At 43.4% G+C, this 21,107-nt stretch overlaps 1 long non-coding RNA gene across 1 annotated transcript; it reads right to left on the minus strand.

Moving 5' to 3' along the window:
• Window positions 1-1,606: 1,606 nt before the first annotated feature.
• On the minus strand, window positions 1,607-16,147 carry LOC110212947 (uncharacterized). Its single transcript, XR_002325811.2, has 2 exons — window positions 15,008-16,147; window positions 1,607-3,312 (listed from the first exon to the last, which is right to left on the minus strand). It is a non-coding gene; the product is annotated as an uncharacterized LOC110212947 (long non-coding RNA).
• Window positions 16,148-21,107: the final 4,960 nt, after the last annotated feature.

The raw sequence follows: 21,107 nt of genomic DNA on the forward strand, positions 1-21,107 counted from the left end.
GAGAACTGGAAAGCAGTATAGCAGAAACTAGGTATAGGCCAGAGGCTCCCAAACTTATTTGGCCTACTACCCCCTTTAAAAAAATTATTCAGTGCCCTCTTGAAAATCTACTTTCTTTAACCCTTTAGCATTTTTTTAAAATTTGCATCATTTAAAAATATTTTTAAAAAATGATACATCTTAAATTTAATAATTTATTGTAAATTTGTGGTTTTTTCCTGTATTGAAACTTTGATGATGCAATATTGCATCACATGACTGTAAACACTTGCTTGTTAAGACCCATTGGTGGACTTGACCACTGATTGATTATAACTTGCATTTTGTGTGTTTATTTGGAATATAATGTAATCACTGCAACTTTAACTCTGTTATATAACAGATGAAACATGTATGAGCGTTTTTTCAAACTATTGTACTTTCTTCTCTTCTTCTCTTTCTTATTTTTATTCAATGCCCCCTAATTGCACCCGAGGCTACTACTTCCCCCCCTGGATCATTCCACTGCACCCACTTTGGGAATGTATAGTAGACCAACATCTCATACTGTATACCAAGATAAGGTCAAAATGGGTACATGATTTAAACATAAAGGGTAATATAAGAAAATTAGGGGAGCATGGAATATTTTACCTGTCAGATTTATGAATAAGGGAAGAATTTATGAGCAAGCAAGAGACAGAGAGCACTATGGGATATAAAATGGATAATTTCGGTCGTGTCAAATTAAAAAGATTTTACACAAACAAAACCAGTGCAGCCAAGATTAGAAGGGAAACCGGACAGAGGGAAAATTTTTTCACAGCAAGTTTCTCCGATAAAGGCCTCATTTTTCAAGTATACAGAGAATGGAGTCAAATTTCTAAGAATATGAATCATTCCCCAATTGATAAATGGCCAAAGGATATGAACACGCAGCGTTCAGATGAAGAAATTAAAGCTATCTATGGTCACATGAAAAAATATTCCAAATCACTGTTAATTAGAGAAACACAAATTCAAACAACTCTGAGGTACCACATATCAGATTGACAAAAAAAAAAATGGCATATGTTGTAGAGGATGTGGAAAAACAGGGACACTAAAGCACTGTTGGTGGAGTTGTGAACTGATCCAATCATTCTGGAAAGCAATTTGGAACTATGTCCTAAGGGCTACAAAACTGTGCATATCCTTTAATCCAGCAATACCATTACTAGGTCTGTATCCCCAAAAGATTTTTTAAGGAAAAGGACCCACGTGTGCAAAAATATTTCTAGTTGTTCTTTTTGTGGCGGCAAAGAATTGGAAATGGAGGGGATGTCCATCGATTGAGGAATAGCTAAATGAGTTTTGGTATATGATCGTGATGGAACACTATTGTGCCATTAAAAAATAACCAGCAGGATGCTTTCAGAAAGTCCTGGGAAGACTCACGTGAACTAATACAGAGTGAAGTGAGCACACATTGTACACAGTAACAGCAATATTGCACAATGATCAACCGTGAATGACCTAGCTATTCCTAGCAATACAATGATCCAAGATCAATCCGAACGACACATGATGAAAAATGTTACCCACGCCCAGAGAAAGACCCGATGGAGTCTGAATACAGGTTAAAGCATACTTTTAAAAAACTTTCTTTATTATTCTTGTTTTTTTGGTCTGCATTTTCTTTTGTAACATGGGTAACATGGAAACGTTTTACATGACTGCACATGTATAATCTGTATCAAATTGCTTGCCTTCTTGGGGTGGGGGAGAGAAGAGAATTTGAAACTCAATTTTTAAAAAAATGAATGTTAAAAATTTTTGTTTACATGTAATTGAGAAAGATTTAAATTAAATGAAATAAAAAACATGATGGCTACCCAGCCACCATCACTTTGAGAAAATGTAGTGTTTATCCATGTTGAGTCAGTGAACAAATGAGTGATTGACAAAACATTCAGTAACGCTTAGTCTGTCAAGCACTAAAGACACAAATACCAAGTCAAGATCGTTCCTGTTCTTCAGGAGACCACGTTCTAATGAGGGAAGAAAATACAAATGATGGGGAAGGTGGCCAAGGACGATGCCTTGATCTGGGAAGTCAGAGATGTTGAAATATATTACATAAGATTACATATAGGTAAACTTCATAGCATCGCAGATCTAGGGCTAGAAGGGATCTTAGTGGTCACCGAGTCCAACTTCTTTATTTTACACATAAGGAAACTGAGCCCTCGGGAGGGTAAGTCCAAGGTCATACAGCTATTAAATGACAAAAGTGAGATTTCAAATCTTTTTTTTTTCACTCCAAAAGCCAGTGCTTTGGAATTATGCCTCAATTTTACAGAGTCAGAAAATTCTAGAATTGGAAGGGACCTCAGTGCCCATCTAGTACAACATGTACCCCCAAATGGATCCCCACTATGATTTACCCAGCAGGTAGCCACCAAAGCTCTGCTCAGAGCCCTTAGAGGAGAGGGGACTCATCCCCCTCTAGAGGCAGCCCATTTCTTTCTGGTCAGCTCTCAATGATAGGAAGTTCTTCCTGCTATCCAGCCTAAAGTGGCCTCATGACAATTTCCACACTCTGTTCCTAGTTCTGTTCTCCAGGGCCAGCCAGATGTGGCCTTGGTGTCACGGGTTCCCCAGCCCAATGCTGCTATGTAACAGCAACCAACTCTGCTAATCCACTGCTCCTTGATGTTCTTTACCTCTTTATCAGATATTATAGACAGTATTGGCCAGGCATGGGCTGGGTTTGCTCATCTCTGAGACTCCTTCCAACCCTGATGCTCTATGATTCTATGACTAAATCAAGAGGCAATAGAGAGCTGGACTTCTGAATCAGCAAAACCTGGTCTAATTCCTGCGTTAGGCCTTACTGTGCGACCCTGGGCAAATCACTTAAACTCTCTGAATCTTTCTGTTTCCTCACTATAAAATGAAGGCAGATTTCTAAGGTCCTAAGGTTCTTAATCTATGTTCCTATGATTCCCAATTTTTCTCTCCTCTTCCCCCTCATAAAAAACACCGCCTGTGATTTACCCTGTAGAGAACACCAGAGTAGAGCAATGCAGAGCAGATGTTCAGAAAACTACAGCATCTCAGCTTGAAAAACAAGAGTGGCGCATAAAGTCTACTCATTTTCAAAGTGAGAAAAATTGAGCCCAGGGAGACTTCATGACTTGCCTGGGGGAACATTAAGGAAATTGGTGGCACAGACTGCATGAGCTTTCTTGTTCTATACTGGTACTTCCAGGCTGTATGCTGTCCTCGGCTGTCCTCTGCTGCTCCCAGTGTGAAAGACCATGATCTCCAAGTCCATCTTGCTTCAGTCTCCTGTAAAAAGATAAAACAGCAGGAGCCCTTCAAATGTAGAAGGCAAAGCATAACTAACAGAGCCTCAGAATCTTTGTGCTGGAAGAGAACTCAGAGTCCAACGCAGGCCTGAGCACAAATCCCCTCTAAAACAGCCAAGAGGCAACTCAGGACATTTAATCATTTTTCAGTCATGTTTGACTCTTCATGGCCCCATTTAGGGTTTTCTTGGCAAAGATATTGAAGCGGTTTGCCATTTCCTTCTCTAGCTCATGTTTTCAGATAAGGAAACTGAGGCAAATAGGGGTAAATAACTTCCCAGGGTCACACAGCTAGGAAGTGTCTGAGGACAGATTTGAACCAGGAAGATGAGTCTTCCTGACTCTAGGCTTGGTGCTCTATCCACTGAGCCACCTAGCTGCCCTTCCAGGACTGTGGAAAGAGCATAGAAATTGGAGCCCCAGGACCTGGCTTCAAATCTTGGCTCTGGGAAATCAACCTCAAGTGTCCATTCTCAAAGCCCACCTGCCGTCACAGCAGGGACTGCAGTATCTATCGGTGCAGGGAGGGCCTACTTTGGAAACAACGTCCTTAAACTGACTGACCATGCTTGTCACTGTCACATGGACTCCTCACTGAGGAGGAAAACCAGCTGAGAAAGCAGCTCAGTGGGTGTGGCTGGCTACAGTATTCTCCGGCTGTCCTCATGCAGCAGACACATGCCACCTGTTCCTCCACGTTTGGCCTCTCCTGTGTCTTTGCCTAGGCTGTCCCTCCTCCCCAGCCCTGCAGTGCTCTCCCTCCTCCCCTCAGGCTCCCACCTCCTCAGCTCCTCCCAGAGGCCTTTCCCAAGCCCTCCCGTTGTTGTCCTTGTGCTCTCCAAATTACTTGTGGCAGAATGGACATCTTTCCCCATGGAAGAACAGCTAAAGAAATCCAGTCGGGATTTGTCTTGGATTTAGTTACAGGATCAGAAATCAAGACATAGAAATGGGTCCTAGAGGGCACCTAGTCCATCCTTATTTTACAGATGAAGATATTGGGCCTGAGTGTGGGGGAGCGACTATCTGTGGACATATCGTTTCCTCCCAATAGGACGCCAGCTCCTTGAGGGCAGAAGCTATATCTTGTTCTTTGCATCCCCATAACCTAGTATGGTGCTAGACACATAGTAGGCACTTCATAATTATTATTAAATTGGATTTAGAGCCTTAGGGAGTTTCCTGGGGGGAACTGACTGGCTGGGATCATGTGGCAAGACTGTATTAAAGGCTGGATTTGAACCTGTCTTTTTGCCTTGGAAGCTTACCTTCTACCCACAATGCTATGCCGTGTCCTTACCCACCAAAGGAACACAGAGAAAACAGCAACCAAAAAAAAAAAAGTCCCACTCCACCCCAACACTTGTTTAGAAAATCCAAGTCAGTGGAAAAAATCCCATCAGATTTCCCCCTTTCATCACTTCACACTAACCCTATTAGAATACCAGAAGGCAGATTCTTTAAAAATGAGTCACTTTCCCACCCCCTCAAGGTCTCATTAGCTGCTGTTCTGAAGATGCCAAGGGCTTCCAGGCCTAGGCAAGTCTTCCTATGTTCCTTCCATAGACCCAAAGTCTTGGCCTTTGTTGCTGTTTACAGGAAATGGGAGCCAGTAGGATCTTGCTTGGGTAGGAAAAAGCCCAAGGAGGATTCCAGACCAGCTCCAGCCCTCGGATCTGTCATTGCCTTCACAGATCACTGAGCCTGGCCCTTGGTCATTGTCATACAGTGGAGCCCCAAAGATGAAGAACTTGACCTAACTGATGGCATTGCTGAACTTAAGGGCTGGTGAGGCCAGAGCAGGGCAGGACACAGAAGTAGGACCACCATTGCAGCTAGGGACATGCAAGGCGTTCTGTCTAAGCAGAACATCTTCCCCCATGGGGTAGCAGCTAGAGCTATCCATTAACAGGTGCCTCCTAAGTGCCAGGCACTGCACTACATGATTAAATGATGAAACAATCCCTACACTCAAAGAGCTCCCACCCCTTCGGGGTGATGCCGTGGACATATTTACATACATGCAGAATGGATATCAAATAAATACAGTGCAATTAGGGAGGGGGCTTCCTGGCAATGGGGACAAGCAAGACCGGGTGTCAAAGGTGGCATTTGAATGGAGTCATTCAACATGCATTTTAATGAAAAAGCATGCGCCAAGCATGTGCTCCCGTGTGCCAGGCGTGGTGCTAAGCACTGGGAGGCCTTGAGTTGGAAATGAGAAAGAGGTGTATTTCAGGCACCAGAGAATGACCAGTAATAAGAATGTTGTCTGCATGTGCACATGCTTTACGAAGACCTGGGTTCTAATTCTACCTTTGATACTGAACAGTGATGATGAACAAGACATGCTGTCTCTAAGACTCAGTTTCTTTATCTGTGAAACGAGAATAGTGATGTCAGTGATATCTACCCCACAGGGTTGTTGGGAGGGTCAAAGAAGACAGGTAATAAATAAAAAGTGCTTTGTCAATTTTTTGGTTGTTCAGTCATGTCCACCTCGATGTGATCCCATTTGGGGTTTTCTTGGCAAGGATCCTGGAGTGGTTTGCCATTCCCTTCTTCAGCTGATTGTACAGATGAGGAAACTGAGGCAGTGTTAAATGACTTGCCCAGGGTCACAGAGCTAGGAAGTGTTGCAGGCCAGATTTGAACTCAGGAAGATGAGTCTTCCTGATTTCAGGCCCATACTCAACCCACTGTGCCACCTAGCTGCCCAAATTTTAAGGGGCTCCAAAAAAGGTCAGCTATTATTTTTATGCCACAAGACAAAACACCCCCGTGTAGGATCTTTCAAGAAATCAAAAGACTGTAAGTCATTTCTTCCTTAAGGCATCTTTGTAAATTTCCACTGCCTCCATCCCAGGGCTCAATTCCTCTTCACTAATATGGTCAGAGTGCCTTTTCTTTTCTGGCCAAGGAGAGTGGGACTCAACCTTCTTACATAAAGCACACAGCTGGAACAGTTGAAGGAATTCTCAGTTCTCGTGGCTTAAGACAGGAAATGGGGCAGAGGCTTCTGCAGTGGATGCAGGGGCCAAGAATGTGGAAAGGATGTCTGGGAAAACAACACCAAATGGGAAGAGCTGGATAAGCCCTTAGGGACCATTTTGCCCAAAGGACTCATTTCAGGAGGGAGGGGGAATGAGGTAGGAATGACTCTCCCAAGCCCACTCGACTAGTTCAAAGCCAAGCCAAGACTCCAACGAAGGCTCACTCACCGTTGCCTTGGGGAATGGCCAGAGTGTATAAACTATGACCTAGACTTGTTTCCTTTTACTTCTGAAGGTGCTTGAGGGATGGACCAGGACAGATGGGAATGACTCTAAGTGATGACCTTCAAAGAAACTTACCTCAGAATGGCTTGGAGAGTGGTGAGACTTTGGGAAGTCAGGGACGCACGGAGTCCTCCAGTGAGACTCACCCTGGGAGTCAAAGCCCAGGGTCTTTGTTAAGCCAGAGAATACTCTTATTCAAACTTTGTTGACCCCAAAGCCATTTAACTGGAATGATTTTCAATGTGGTAGAAAACTCCAAGAGTAGAAAAAAAAACTGCCTGGGAATCAAAAGGGGATGTCCCGAATCTCACTCACTGTATACACAGGAGACCTTACCAGGCTCTTACTCTTCACTCATATTTTAGGCAAAATTCTAATGAGAAATCTGATTTTCCAGGCCATTGAAGCCTGGCCTTTTGCATGACGGCAGGACAGAAACAGCACTGCGTCTGCCATCAGATCTGGCTCTGCTCTTCACTAGCTGTGTGATGTGGGGTGAGTTGCTCAACCTCTCTGGGCCTGTTTCCTTCTCTCTAAAATGAGGGGGTTGGACTAACTGACCTCCAAGATCCCTGCCCATTCTAAATCTATTATTCTCTGACCAGAAGCAGAAAATCAGAAAGGCCAGTAGGGCATAGAAGAAAGAGGTCTGAATTTGGAGTCCTAAGGCCTGGGTATTCATTGAGGTTCTGCTACTCATATATGGTGGGCCTCAGTTTCCCTATCTGTAAACTGAGAGTGTAGGACCCTAAGATCTCTGCTGGCCCTCTGAGCTTGAAATCTGTGATTCTAAGGAAGAAGACCATAAAACTCCCAGTCTATAGCTACAGAACAGAAAGACAAAACCCCCTAAACTCCCTGAAAGCACAAGGTGCAGAGACGAGCATTCACAAGGCAATGACTGATGTAAGAACACTGATCCTTCCCTCAAGGCATTTAATGAATGAGTGTCACTTGGTTTCATAAGGCAGGGAACCGTGGGCCACACTTGAGGAAGCTTCCTTCGTTCAGAGCCAAAGGATGATAGATTCAGAGTTAAAACGAACCCTAGAAGCTGTACAGACCAAACCCTTTCATTTCATAGATGTGGAAACAGCGGCCAACAGAGAATGACTGAGGTGCACAGCGTCACACAGACAAATGAAGTCAGAACCTCCGGCTGCACATTCCACTTCCCTTCCACAGTACGCTGCTGATAGGTGAGGGCTTCCTGTATCTGGTTAGTGGTTGAACCCCAACACTAGTTTTACAAATCAGATCCTTCTTCTGGGAAATGGATGTTCTGAAGGGACCGAAACTACTGTCGCCTCCTGGCAACGATGACAGAAGTTGCTGGGTGGGGTCTCTTACCCTGCCCTCTTCTGAATCTTCCTTACGTCTGTTAGTCTTATGGAGAAGGTCTCCATCACTGGGGAAGCAGATGTTGTGATTAACATGTAAGGTCTCACTGCCACAAGGACATAAGCTATCGATTTCTTGAAATTAGCCTGGGTCACGTATCACTACAGGCTTTTCTCATGCTGTGGTTTGAAATACTAAAAAAAAAAAGTCATAGTGGATGGGGTTTTGGACTTGGAATCAGGAAGACCTATCAAATCCTGACTGACACTTGCTAAGTGTGAACATGGGCAAGTGGCTTCATTTCCCAGGGCCTCAGTCTCCTCATCTGTAAAAAAGGGACAATAATACCTGTAACACCTGCCTCACACAGTCACCATGAGGGTCAAAAGCCACAACATATCAGTGCTTTGCCAACCATCACAATCCGTATCGATGTCAATTATCATTGTCATTTATGGGAGTATGGAATGGATTTGTGATTCACCAGAGATATAGTGTTCCAGGAAAAATATGGGAAGAGTCCATGTTTTCATCTGAGTAGGGAACTCCCAGTGTGGGAACTCTCTTGACCAACACCAATAGCAACTGTCTGTGACTCAGGACAGAAGCAGGGTGAAGCTGTCGGTAGAGAGCTGGACTAAGAATCAGGAAGACTTGGGTTCAAATGAAACATCTGATACTAGGTGTATTATGATCCTGGGTAAGTCACTTAACCTGTCTGCCTCAGTTTCCTTATCTGTTAACTGGCAACGATGAGAATAGTTCCTATCTCTCAAGGTTATTAAAAAGATCAAATGAGGCAATGTAAAGTGCTTTGCAAACCTTGAAAAGGCTATGTGAAAATAACAACTAACATTTCTAGAGTATCTTAAGGTTTGCAAAGTGATAATTTACATACATTATCTCATTTAATCTTCCTCACAGTGCCATTATTATCCTAATTTCACAAAGGAGGAAACTGAAGCTGATATAAGTTAAGGGACTTGCCCAGGGTCACAAAGCTAGGAGATCAATCACTCTTATTAAGCAAGTCCTAGGGAGATAACCACAGCTAGTAAGTGCCGCAGGTAAGACTTCTTGACTATAAGCTCAATGCTTGGACACTAATTAATCATTGCCATTATTGTTGTAACATCATCTTCATCAGCCTCATTAAAGACATAGTGTGATATAGTGGAACGGGATTCCAGTCCTGCCTCAGACACACTTGGGTCATGTGACCCGTGGGTAAATAACTTAACCTCTAATTAAAGTCAGCTAACTTTCAGGTCAGGAAGACTTCCATTCAGATCCAGCCCCAGATGCTTCCTGGCTGTGTGATCTTGAGTAAATCACTTAATGTACTGTAAGCTCGGTTTTAATCATCTGTAAAATGGGGATAACAACAGTACCTACCTCCTGGGGCTGTTGTGGGGAGGAAATATTTGTAAAGTGCTTTGCAAACCTTAAAGCAATTTTGTAAGTGCTAATAGTTGTAAAACAGTTGTTGATCAGCCCTGGTGAAGGGAATTGCCTCCCCAAGAAGGGGAGTCTCACAGGCCTGGAGACATACACATGTGTGTATGACAATGCACATGTGTGCACATTACATACATATGAGTATACACACAAGCAAATTAGCCACAACTAGGATATGTCTGAGGCAGAACTTGAACCCAGGACTTCTAGAAATGGCCTCTAGAAATGGTGCCAGACTGCCTCTTCATTAAGTTTTGACCCTCAATAATAATAATAATAGATATTTAAGGTTTCAAAATGATGTACACTCACACTCATACATACATATACTCACACACTCATGAATGCACTTTCACACTACACACACATATTCTCACACTACACTCACGCATACACACTCTCATAACACATACGCACACACTCCTCACACACTGACACAATTCACACAAACAACTCATGCTCTCATATACACTTGCAACACTCGCACCACTCACACATACATTCACAAAACACACTCACACTCCTCACACACTGACATAACTCTTTCTCACACTCACACGACTCATACTCACACACACTCACACATACACACTCACACAGTCACACATACACACACACATTGTCATATGCACTCACACATACACATGCACACAGTCACACATACACACTCACATACACTTACAAAACACACACTGACACACTCATGTACACACTCTCCCTCTGTCACACACTTTCACAGACACGATTTCCTTGGAAACATCAGAGGTGCGGGATTGTTTTTTCTTTGTGAGCTCATCAAAGAACAGTGAAAGGTAACCCTTTGTGACCTGGCAAGGCAGGGGGGAACCTCATTGAGGTAGGATTAGCAGGCCCCTCCTTGGGGCAATGCTACTTTCTTTCTTCAGGCAGCCTTTTCAGAAAGGGGAAGTGTCCTCTCCCGCTCCAGCAGCTCAAGCTGGAAGCCGCCTCAGGCTTCCACAATAATGAGCAGGAGAAAGCTGTGATAGAATTCTTATTTGTGAAAAGCATCGGGGTGGAGCAAAGATGGCTGAGCGAAGCAGTGACTTGCTTAAGCTCTCCCCCCAAACCCCTCCAAATACTCATTAAAAATGGCTCTAAATAAATCCTGACGCAGCAGAACCCACAAAAAGACAGAGTGAAACAAATTTCCAGCCCAAGACAACCTGGAAGATTGATTAGAAAGGTGTATCACGCCGGGCTGGGGGAGAGGGCGCAGCGAACCTGGAGCAGGCCTCAGAGGAATGAATCTCGGGCAGCTGTGGAGGTTTCCAGACTCCTCAATTCACGAATGCCAAAGACAACTTACAAAGTCAGTGGGAAAAGTCTGTTTCTGTCGGTGCTGAGAAAGGAAGGCGGGGTCTCAGCTCCATTCCCCAAGAGTGTGGCCCGGGGGGGGGGGCAGCTGCTTCCCGAGCTTCTGGCCCACAGACTGAGGGGGAATCCAGTGGCTGATCAGAGAGGGACTGCAGGGATCTCTTTGCCAGTGCTGGGCAGGAATCTCTTGCTTTGCCTGTGTGGGATCTGGGTCACAGTTCTGGGTGGCAGTGTTGGGGTGAGGAGGAGCGCTGGTGTGGTGGAGCTTAGAGTGGGCTGTGGAGAGGAACCCTTCCTCACAGTTACAGGACAGAAAGGAGTACTTGTAGTCGCAGGCCAGGAAAGGAGTAAACACCTCGCCCCTTATCATACCACCTTGGAAGAACTGAAAATTTACAGGTCCCTACAAGTATCTCTGAAAACAGCTGTACAAACCCCGAAGCTTGGGACAGTACATTCTCCACATTGGAAGCAGACTCTTACCTTAACAAAGAGTTTAAAACTCAAGTAATTGGCCGGGATCATGAGCAAGCAGCGCAAAAAGAGTCAGACTATATTATCTTACTTTGGTGAAAAGAAGATCAAAATATACAACCAGAAGAAGACAACAAAGTCAAAGCTCCTACATCCAAAGCCTCCAAGAAAAATATGAATCAGTCCCAGGCCTTGGAAGAGCTCAAAAGGGATTTTGAGAAGCAAGTAAGGGAAGCAGAGGAAAAAACTGGAAAGAGAAATGAGAGTGATGCAAGAAAATCATGAAAAACAAGTCAACAGCTTGCTAAAGGAGACCCAAAAAAATACTGAAGAAAATAACACCTTAAAAAATAGCCTAACCCAAATGGCAAAAGAGGTCCAAAAAGCCAATGAGGAGAAAAATGCCCTAAAAAGAAAAATTGGCCAAATGGAAAAGGAAGTCCAAAAGACTACTGAAGAAAATACTTCCTTAAAAATTAGAATAGAGCAATTGGAAGCTAGTGACTTTATGAGAAATCAAGACACTGTAAAACAAATCCAAAAGAATGAAAAATTAGAAAACAATGTGAAATATCTCATTGGAAAAACAACTGACCTGGAAAATAGATCCAGGAGAGAGAATTTAAAAATTATTGGACTATCTGAAAGCCATGATCAAAAAAAGAGCCTAGACATCATCTTTCAAGAAATTATCAAGGAAAACTGCCCTGATATAGTTGAACCAGAGGGCACAATAGAAATTGAAAGAATCCACAGATCTCCTCCTGAAAGAGATCCCCAAAGGAAAACTCCTAGGAATAGTGTAGCCAAATTCCAGAGTTCCCAGGTCAAGGAGAAAATATTACAAGCTGCCAGAAGGAAACAATTCAAGTACTGTGGAAACACAATCAGGATAACACAAGATTTAGCAGCTTCTACATTAAAGGACCGCAGGGCATGGAATATAATATTCTGGAGGGCAAAGGAGATAGGATTACAACCAAGAATCACCTACCCAGCAAAACTGAGTATAATCCTTCAGGGGAAAAAATGGTCATTCAGTGAAATAGAGGACTTTCAAGCATTCCTGATGAAAAGACCAGAGCTGAATAGAAAATTTGACTTTCAAATACAGGACTCAAGTGGAACATGAAGAGGTAAACAGGAAAGAGAAATCATAAGAGACTTATTAAGATTGAACTGTTTACATTCCTGCATGGAAAGATGACATAACTCATGAGACCTTTGTCAGTATTAGGGTAGTTGGAGGAAAAAAATTATATGTATGGATAGATAGATAGATAGATAGATAGATAGATAGATAGACAGATAGATAGATAGATAGAAGGCACAGGGTGAGTTGAAGATTAAGGGGTCATATCTGGAGAATAAAATTAAGGGATGAGGGAGGATTATACTCAGAGAAGAAGAAAGGGAGAGGTAGAATGGGGTAAATTATCTCACAAAAAAAACAGAAAAGAAAAGTCTCTTACAGTGGAGGGGAAAGGGGAAGGTGAGAGGGAATGAGTGAATCTTATTCTCATAGGATTTGGCTTAAGGAGGGAATAACATACACATTCAGTTGGGTATGGAAATTTGTCTTACCCTACAAGAAAATAGGGGGAAAAGGGGACAAGAGAGCAGGGGGATAATAGAGAGGAGGGCAGATTGGAAAAGGGTGTAATCAGAAGTAAATACTTCTGAGGAGGAACAGGGTCAAAAGAAAGAATAGAATAAATGGGAGGGCAGAATAGGATTAAGGGAAATAGAGTTAGTTTTTCACAACATGTCTACTATGGAAGTGTTTTGCATAACTGCACATGTACAACCTATATTGAGTTGCTTGCCTTTTCAATGAGGGTGGGTGGGGAGGGAGGAAGAGAGAAAATTTGAAACCTAAAGTTTTAAAAACATATGTTTAAAAAAATGTTTTCACATGCTACCCGGAAATAAGAAATACAGGAAATGGGGTACAGAAGTCTATCCTGCCCTACAGGAAAATAGAAGGGGAAGGGGATAAGAGAAGGGGGGAGAGAAAGAAAAGAGGACAGACTAGGGGAAGGAATATTCAGAGTGAATGCCATCTTGGGGTGGGGGGAGGGTTGAGACGGCGTGAAAATTTGGAACTCAAAAACTTGTGGAAATGAATGTTGAAAACTACAAATAAATAAATTTATATTTAAAAAAAGAAAAAGAAGAAAAGAAAAGAAGAAAAAAAAGAAAAGAAAAGAAAAGAAAAGAAAAGAAAAGAAAAGAAAAGAAAAGAAAGAAAAAAAGAAAAGAAAAAAGAAAAGAAAAGCATCCTTTGCTGGCCTTCCTCTCCTGGTGATTTTAAAGCACTGAGGTGCTTTTGCTCAGCAGGTCTCACTGCTTTTGCTGCAAAATGAACAAGGACCACATTTTATTTTCATCCTCTATTAGATCAAATTCAACAGACATTTAAAAAGTACCTACTATGTGTCAGGCACTGTGGATACAAAGGCAAAAATGAGACAGTCCCTGCCCTCAAGGACCTTTTACTTTACTGGGATAACATAACACATATATAGATAAATACAAGATAATTTGGGGAAAGGAAAGGTATTAACAACCAGGGTGGAGTGGGGTGGGATTGAGGAAAAGTTTTGTGTAAAAGGTGGCACCTCAGATGTGCTTTTCAGGAAGCTAAGGACCCTAAGAGGTGTTAATGAGAGGGCAGGGCATTCTATGCATGGGGGAAGCCTGTGTAAGACAGGGAAACAGGAGACTGGAATGTCAGGTGTGGGAAACACATTGGCGGGCTGGAATTTAGAGTGTGTGAGGGCATATAATAGGGGAAAAAAAACCAGTTGAAAGGGAGATAATGAGCTTTAGGATGTAGTGTAGACTGAGGCTTATTTTGCCCATGGCCAATGCAGGAAATCTGTATTGTTTGACCATGCATAATTTGTTACAAAGATTGAGCTATTGCTCAATACTCCCCCACGCCCACCACAACGAAAGGCTGGAGAGGGAAAAATAGATTTTTGTTGAATGAAAAAATTTAAGGGGAATAAGCACTTATTCCGCACCTACTGTATGCCACATATTGCATGTGCTAGCTGCTTTACAAATATTATCTCATTTGATCCTTACAACACTGGGTTTAAAAAGGGAGAGAAAGAAAAGGGAGGGAGATTAAGTTTGAGAAGGCTTTCAATGCCAGTTTGAGGATTTTTGTATTTTATCCTAGAGGTAATAGGGAGCTACTAGTGGTTTTTGAGTAGGAGTCTGAGAAGGGGATAGAGTGGCATGGTCAGATTAATGTCTTGGGAATACTGATTCACCAGTTGGGAAGGATGGATTAGAAGGGCGATGGCCTGGAAGCAGAGAGACTTAAAGAAGAGGTGCACTTACCCCAAGTGACCCAGCGGTAGAGGCCAGGAACAAGCCAGCTGGCTTGCTGGCTCTGGGCCTCTCCCCCTACTCACCTCACCGCCCACTCCTTTCGCCTCTGCCTCAGCTCCTGCCTCCAAGTGACCAGGTGGCAAGATGGCTACCATCCTTCAGTTATCACAGTACTGTACCTTGAGAACGGACAGCATCAGCACTGTGATAACTGAGCCAGGGCAGCCCGTCAGTCATCGCGTCTGCTCGGCCGCCAAAGCGTGGACGAATTCCATCGCCAGGCTCGCTGGCTTTCCTAGACTTTGCGGGCTGTAGTCCGTGGCTCCCTGGTGGCAGAAAGGGGAGCAGCTCCGCAAGTGGTGAGGCTGAAATCGGCAACAGCCCAGCCGAATCACAAAGAAATGGATGGGACGGATGATGGGTCAAGTGCACGAGTATACTCACTCATTGATGAGGTGAGCCAGCGCAGATTCTGCCGCTGATAATACAGCAGCGAAGCACGAGGCGCTCCGGCTGTTTCATTCATTGTTCCACCTCTGCAACGCACTGCTTTCTTCAGCAGCATCTCCCTGATCTCAAACTGGGAAACCAGGAAACTTAGACCCCCAATCCCAGAGGTTGCACTGGACAGCCCCAAATATGCAGATACACACGAGCTCCCAGACTCCCCAGGCAGGTGCTTTGTTCGTGAGGGGGGAAGGTCACACATATAGAGCTTCTGGCAGGTAAAATGTCAACTGTCAGAATTGCAAGTGCTTCTAGGAAGGAAAAAAATAAAGAAAATTATTAAGCATCAATTATTATAACCATTATATAGAAAAGGCCAACAATGCAGCTAATGATGCTGAAAACGACAAACTCTACCCCTCTTAGTCACAGTCATCTTTTGCGACTTTTATGTTAATCTCAGTCCTCTGTGTTCAAGGGCCACAAATGCACTGTGGTCAAAGTGTGCCTGGCAACCTCCAGAATTCCTAAAAACCAACCAGAAAGGAAACAATCTCCTGGTGAGCTCTTGCCTTGTTTTGCCTGGGCTCAGGTCTCCATCTCTCTTCTCTGTCCTCCCCACACTATACTGCCACTGCATGCCATACCTAGACGTGTAGATTCCTCCCCTGGAGCGCAGGGGCTGTCCTGCTTGCCTGCTCTTCTACCTGCAGAATTTATCACAGTTTTTGTTTGTTGTTGTTGTTCGATTGTGTCCAACTCTTCATGATCCCATTTATTTTATTTTGTTTTGTCAAAGATAACTGGAATGGCTTGCCATTTCCTTCTTATTTTACAGATGAGAAAACTGAGGCAGTGAAGTGACTTGCCCAGGGTAACACAGCTAGTAAGTGTCTGAAGCCAGATTTGAAACATTTTTTTTCTTTTTTAAGGCAATTGGGGTTAAGTGACTTGCCCAGGGTCACAGAGCTACTAAGTGTCAAGTGTTCGGTCTGAGGCCGGATTTGAACTCAGGTCCTCCTGACTTCAGGCCTGGCACTCTATCCACTGTACCACCTAGCTGCTTAATAAACATATTCTCTGTCTCTCTCTGTATATATAATATATATATAATATATATACATATATGTGTATGTATATATGTATATACACATATATATGAATGTACATAAATATACATTATATACAAATATATTATATTCTGTATATATTATATTACATATTTAAGTATTTAATACATGAAAATATAAATAAACATATGATATGAAATGTATATACATACATATACATAGATATAAGATGTATATGTGTGTATAGATATGCACATGCATCATTTGCTATCATACATTCAACTTCCAGGGCATGTGAGAGACGAGTCTCTAAACCTTGGAGTGCATTGTTCATGTTGGCATAAGCAGGTCACTTCACCCTTCCGAACCTTAGTTTCCTCTCTTGTAAAATGAGGGAGGTCGGCTAGGTGGCCCCTTAGGTCCCTTCCAGCTCTAAATCTGTGATTCTATGAGTGACTGTCTGGTGACTTGCTTCTAACTGTCTAGTATATGTTTACATGGTCTAAGATGAAGCTTGTAGACTTCAAGCTGAAAGGAACCCCAGGATGCTTCTACGTTTCTAAGCCTCATAGAGTATCAACCTCACAAGGCTGTCGTGGAGACCAGCTAAAGAAAGGTAGGTGAGGTGCTTGACTGTACCAAAGTTCTACACAGAAGGGGGCACGGAAATGGTTGGCAGAATTGACCATCATCAATAAACATGGCAAGCCAGCGGTACAAAGATGTACATTCACACCCTGGAGGTGTGAATCCTGCAGAAGAGAGAGCTCTGTTCTGATTGGCCCCAGAGGACAGAGACAGGAGCAACAGGGGGACATGCAAAGAGCTGCATGTCAGGAAACACTGCCTAGAAATGAGGGCTGCTCCAAAGTGGCCTAGTTGGCCTCAGAGCTGGTGGCTTCTCCCTCCCCGGAAGTTTTTCAGCGGAAGCTGGATAATCACCTGCCAGGTACAGTGGAGAGGGGAGTCTTTTTAGGATACGGATTGGCCTGAATGGCCTCTAAGATCCTGTCCCACTCTGAAATACCATAATCAGAGAGCTGGGTGGTACAGTGGATAGAGCACCATGCCTGGAGTCAGGAAAACTCATCTTCCTAAGTTCAAATCTGGACTCGGACACTTCCTAGCTGTGTGACCCTGGGCAAGTCACTTCACACTGTTTGCTTCAGTTTCCTCATCTGTAAAATGAGCAGGAGAGGGTATGGCAAACCACTCCAGTATCTTTAGCAAAAAACAAACAAACCAACCCAAATGGGGCCACTGAAAGTCAAACATGACTGAATAAATGACTGAACAACAAGTCTAATCTCATTTAACAGAGAAGGGAACTGAGAGCCAGAGAGACTTAGTGATTTTCCCACCATCCCAAACACAGTAAGCAAAAGAGCCAGGATTTGAATCCTGGTCCTTTGACTCCCCAAACCCTGTGTTTTACCTAGTATCAGGCAACTTCTTGTTGACATGACATATCTTTATTTATATAAATATCTAACATTTAGAGAGTCTTTAAAAGCCTGCAAAGTACTTTACACACACACACACACACACACACACACACACACACACACACACACACCCAAATCTGCAAAGTAGGCACTTCAAGCATTGTTATCCCCATCTTACAAAAGAAGAAACAGAGGCTGAGATTAAATAATTTGCCCATGCTCACACAGCCAACCAACGAGAGGCAAGATAGTAGTAAAAGACAACTTTCCATAATTTACAGCACTTTACATAATTAAATGATTTGATCCTTACAACAGCCTCGTGAGAGGGGTGCTATTATTAACCCCATTATACAAATGAGAAAACTGAGGGACAGCGAGGTCATGTCACTTGCCCAGGAATACACAGCTGGTGTGACCCAGATGTTTACAGTTCCAAGAGCAGCACTCTATCCCAATAGGCATTTCCAGAATGCCTTTTTTTCTTCCTTTTAACAAATAGATTAGCAATATATCCCCAAAAAGGACACTTAAAACTGTGACTCATTCCATGTCTGTTGTGGAAATAACTCTCAGTGGAGCTTTATAAGTAAAGAATTGCAGGTTGTTTAATTAAAAAGTGAATTATTTAATTAGAAATTGAGTATCCTTCAAAGACAGCCTATATAGACTGAATATTAGTATATTACTTCAAAGGACTTAGTTTTTGATAAATGAAGCAATTCGTGTTAAAGAATACTGACCACTAATAAAAGTCGGGGTGGGGGGGGCATAAATGTGCCTGGCTCCAGACTAATTTCCTCTCTTCTTTGTTTTTCTTTCCTCTAAGTAGAAGAGGAGTTATCAGGACTGTGAGATTAACTTTGCATAAGTGACACCTATCTGATCTTCAGCAAAGTGATTTCTCCAGAAAGAAGCCCTACTGTGTGGGGTAAAACCTATTACTGCCCTAAGCTCAGAAACCTTTCAAATGCAGACAAGTCTAGACTCTACTATGGCTGCAGTACACTGGTGAAACATGAGAGGGAGCCAAAGATGCAAACTTGGCCTTGGTACCCCTGGCTTCCTGGAAATCGCTGCACATTTTTAACCAAATTATAAACATGTGTTACGTAAACAAAGACCTGGGATTACTGTGGAATAACACTGGAGATCTCTGACCCAACAGGATGGATGACTGGGCTCACCCAGAGTGGCCTCGCGCTTCTAAGCTGACCATCGTCAGCGCTTGTAAAAGTGAATTCCTGGCCCTGAAATAATGAAATAGTGGGGGGGGGGGAGGGAAAAAATTGACTTCTTCCAGCAAATAAACGATCAGAGCTACTTAACAGTTATCTGCCTGGCCATTAGCAAGCATTTTACCGCCTCCATAATGCCTCTGTAAAGCTGAAATGCCTTCTATGAACCTGGCAGCAAATGCCAAATGCTCGCAGTAACTCACTGAACCATCCTGTCAACCAGACATTTGTTTTTCTTTCTCTTTTCTCCTATCATGGGGTATCCTCTTTTTTCTGGGTTTGTTTTTTGTAGGGACTTGTGCTTTCTTTGATATAAGGAACTCACAGTGTGGGAAAAAGCTCCCTCTACTTATATAAGTGGCAACCTGTTTGGCACAGACTTACCCAGTTGCCCGGGGCACTTAAATGTGAAGCGATTTGTCCCTGGTCATATAGCTGGCATGTGTTATGATTTCAACCTAGATATTCCCAACACTAAAACTGGCCCTATACCCCTTGCACTCTTTGGCCTCTCTGGGAAATCACTTATTTTTAAGAATACATAGAATAAGCAAAAAAAAAGTTAAACCATCTTCATTCTGTGGCTATGAATGGACTCAGAAGAACACTATTCACGGAATGGCTCTAATAAATTCCAGAAAGAAAATTAACAGGCTCACAGAACTTATTATAAGCTTAGAAATTTCATTTATTGTTATTATTCCAGACCTGCAATCTCAATCATGCAGGCAATGCCTAGTGAGGAAAGTCCCTCTGTAGAAGCAGACTAGCCAATGGTATTCTGGAGGTCGCCCAGGGGTGTTATAAGGTTATGTGATTTGCCCAGGCTCACTCAGTCCATCAGTCTGGGTCAAAGAGGACTGGAACAAAGGTAGTACTAACACCAAGGCTAGCATTCAATCAACTGCACTATGTTGTTACTCTAAGTTTTATTCAGAGAAATTATTCCTTATAAATGTTGGTACTTTAACCCCCCAAACAGAATCTTTTATTGTCTTTTCTGCAGATTTCCTTGGCATGAATAGAAATCTGTTTTTTCTATCGGGCCAAGCATGTATATATAACAATATATAGTTTGTGAAAACTCCCTCTGCTGATGCAGACCTGGATTCGTCAGCAACTTATGGTCTCAGCAAATTGCTGGAGAGAATGAAAGCTGAGGTAACTTGGCTGGCGTCACACCGCCACCATGTGTAAGAAGTGGGATTCAAACCCAGGACTTCCCCAGTTGAAGTTCAGCCACCTATTCACTATGCAACATTGCCTCTTACTGTATAATTATAAACAATAAAGGAGAGGGGAGTGACAGTGGTGATTTGCAACGGTTTTTCCTCTTGGGAGCAAATTCATTTTTTAAACCTTCCACTTTTGTTAGGGAGATGGCACAGCACAGTGTTAAGAGCCCTGGATTTAGAATCTAAGGACCTGAGCTGGAATCCTAGGAAATTACTTACTCTTTCTGGGCCTCAGTTTCCTCCTCTGTAAGAGGAGGGAGTTGGAGGACATGGCCTCTAAAGTCCCTTCCAGCTCCAAATCGATGAATTTCCATAAAGTAGCATAACTGAGATGGACTTCTTCACCTGCAGCATCCCGAGCCAAGCCAGACATGGCCTCTAGCAATACCAACCACATTGATACTCTACACTAAAGAGACTGCTTTTGAGCAACTTACCATGCAATGGTACAGACACCTTCCTCCCTTCTGCTTCTATGAGCAGTCATCCACACATCCTCCTCCCCTCCCCTCCCCTCCTCCTTGTCTCCTCCTCCCTCTCATCTTCTCTCTTTCCCTCCCATTTCCTCTCCTCTCTTCTCTTCTCCTCCTTCTCTCCTCCCCCCTCCTGTCCTCTCCTCCTGTCCTCCATCTCTCTTCTTGTCCTCTCCCATGCCTTTGTTTCCTTTCCTTTCCCCTCCCCTCCCCTCCTAGTCTCCTCCTCCCTTTCATCTCCTCTCTTCCTTTCATTTCCTCTCCTCCCTTCCATTCTCCTCCTTCTCTCCTCCCCCTCCTGTCCTCCATCTCTTTTCCCATCCTCTCCCATCCCTTTGTTTCCTTTCCTGTCTCTTCCCCTCCTCTCCCCTCCCTAGGGCTGCTTCAGATTTCCTTCCTCTTTTCTCTCACAGATGTCACCTCCAACTACCCACCCCCACTTGAGCCCAGCAGTGGGGGAGGGAGGGTGGGAAGTCTATAGTCACGAAGCGGAAGCAGAGGAAAAAAGGGGCAGCCCAGAAGTGAAAGGGAAGACAAAGCCCAGCTCGGAGATGCAACTTTTGTTGCCTGGCAGGTGGGCGGAGGGGGCATCATTTCCCCATCTGTCAAACAATGGGGTTGAATAAAATGATCTCT

The sequence above is a fragment of the Phascolarctos cinereus genome, unplaced genomic scaffold (genome assembly GCF_003287225.1).
Source record: "Phascolarctos cinereus isolate Bilbo 61053 unplaced genomic scaffold, phaCin_HiC Scaffold_5;HRSCAF=322, whole genome shotgun sequence".
Lineage (NCBI taxonomy): Eukaryota > Metazoa > Chordata > Mammalia > Diprotodontia > Phascolarctidae > Phascolarctos > Phascolarctos cinereus.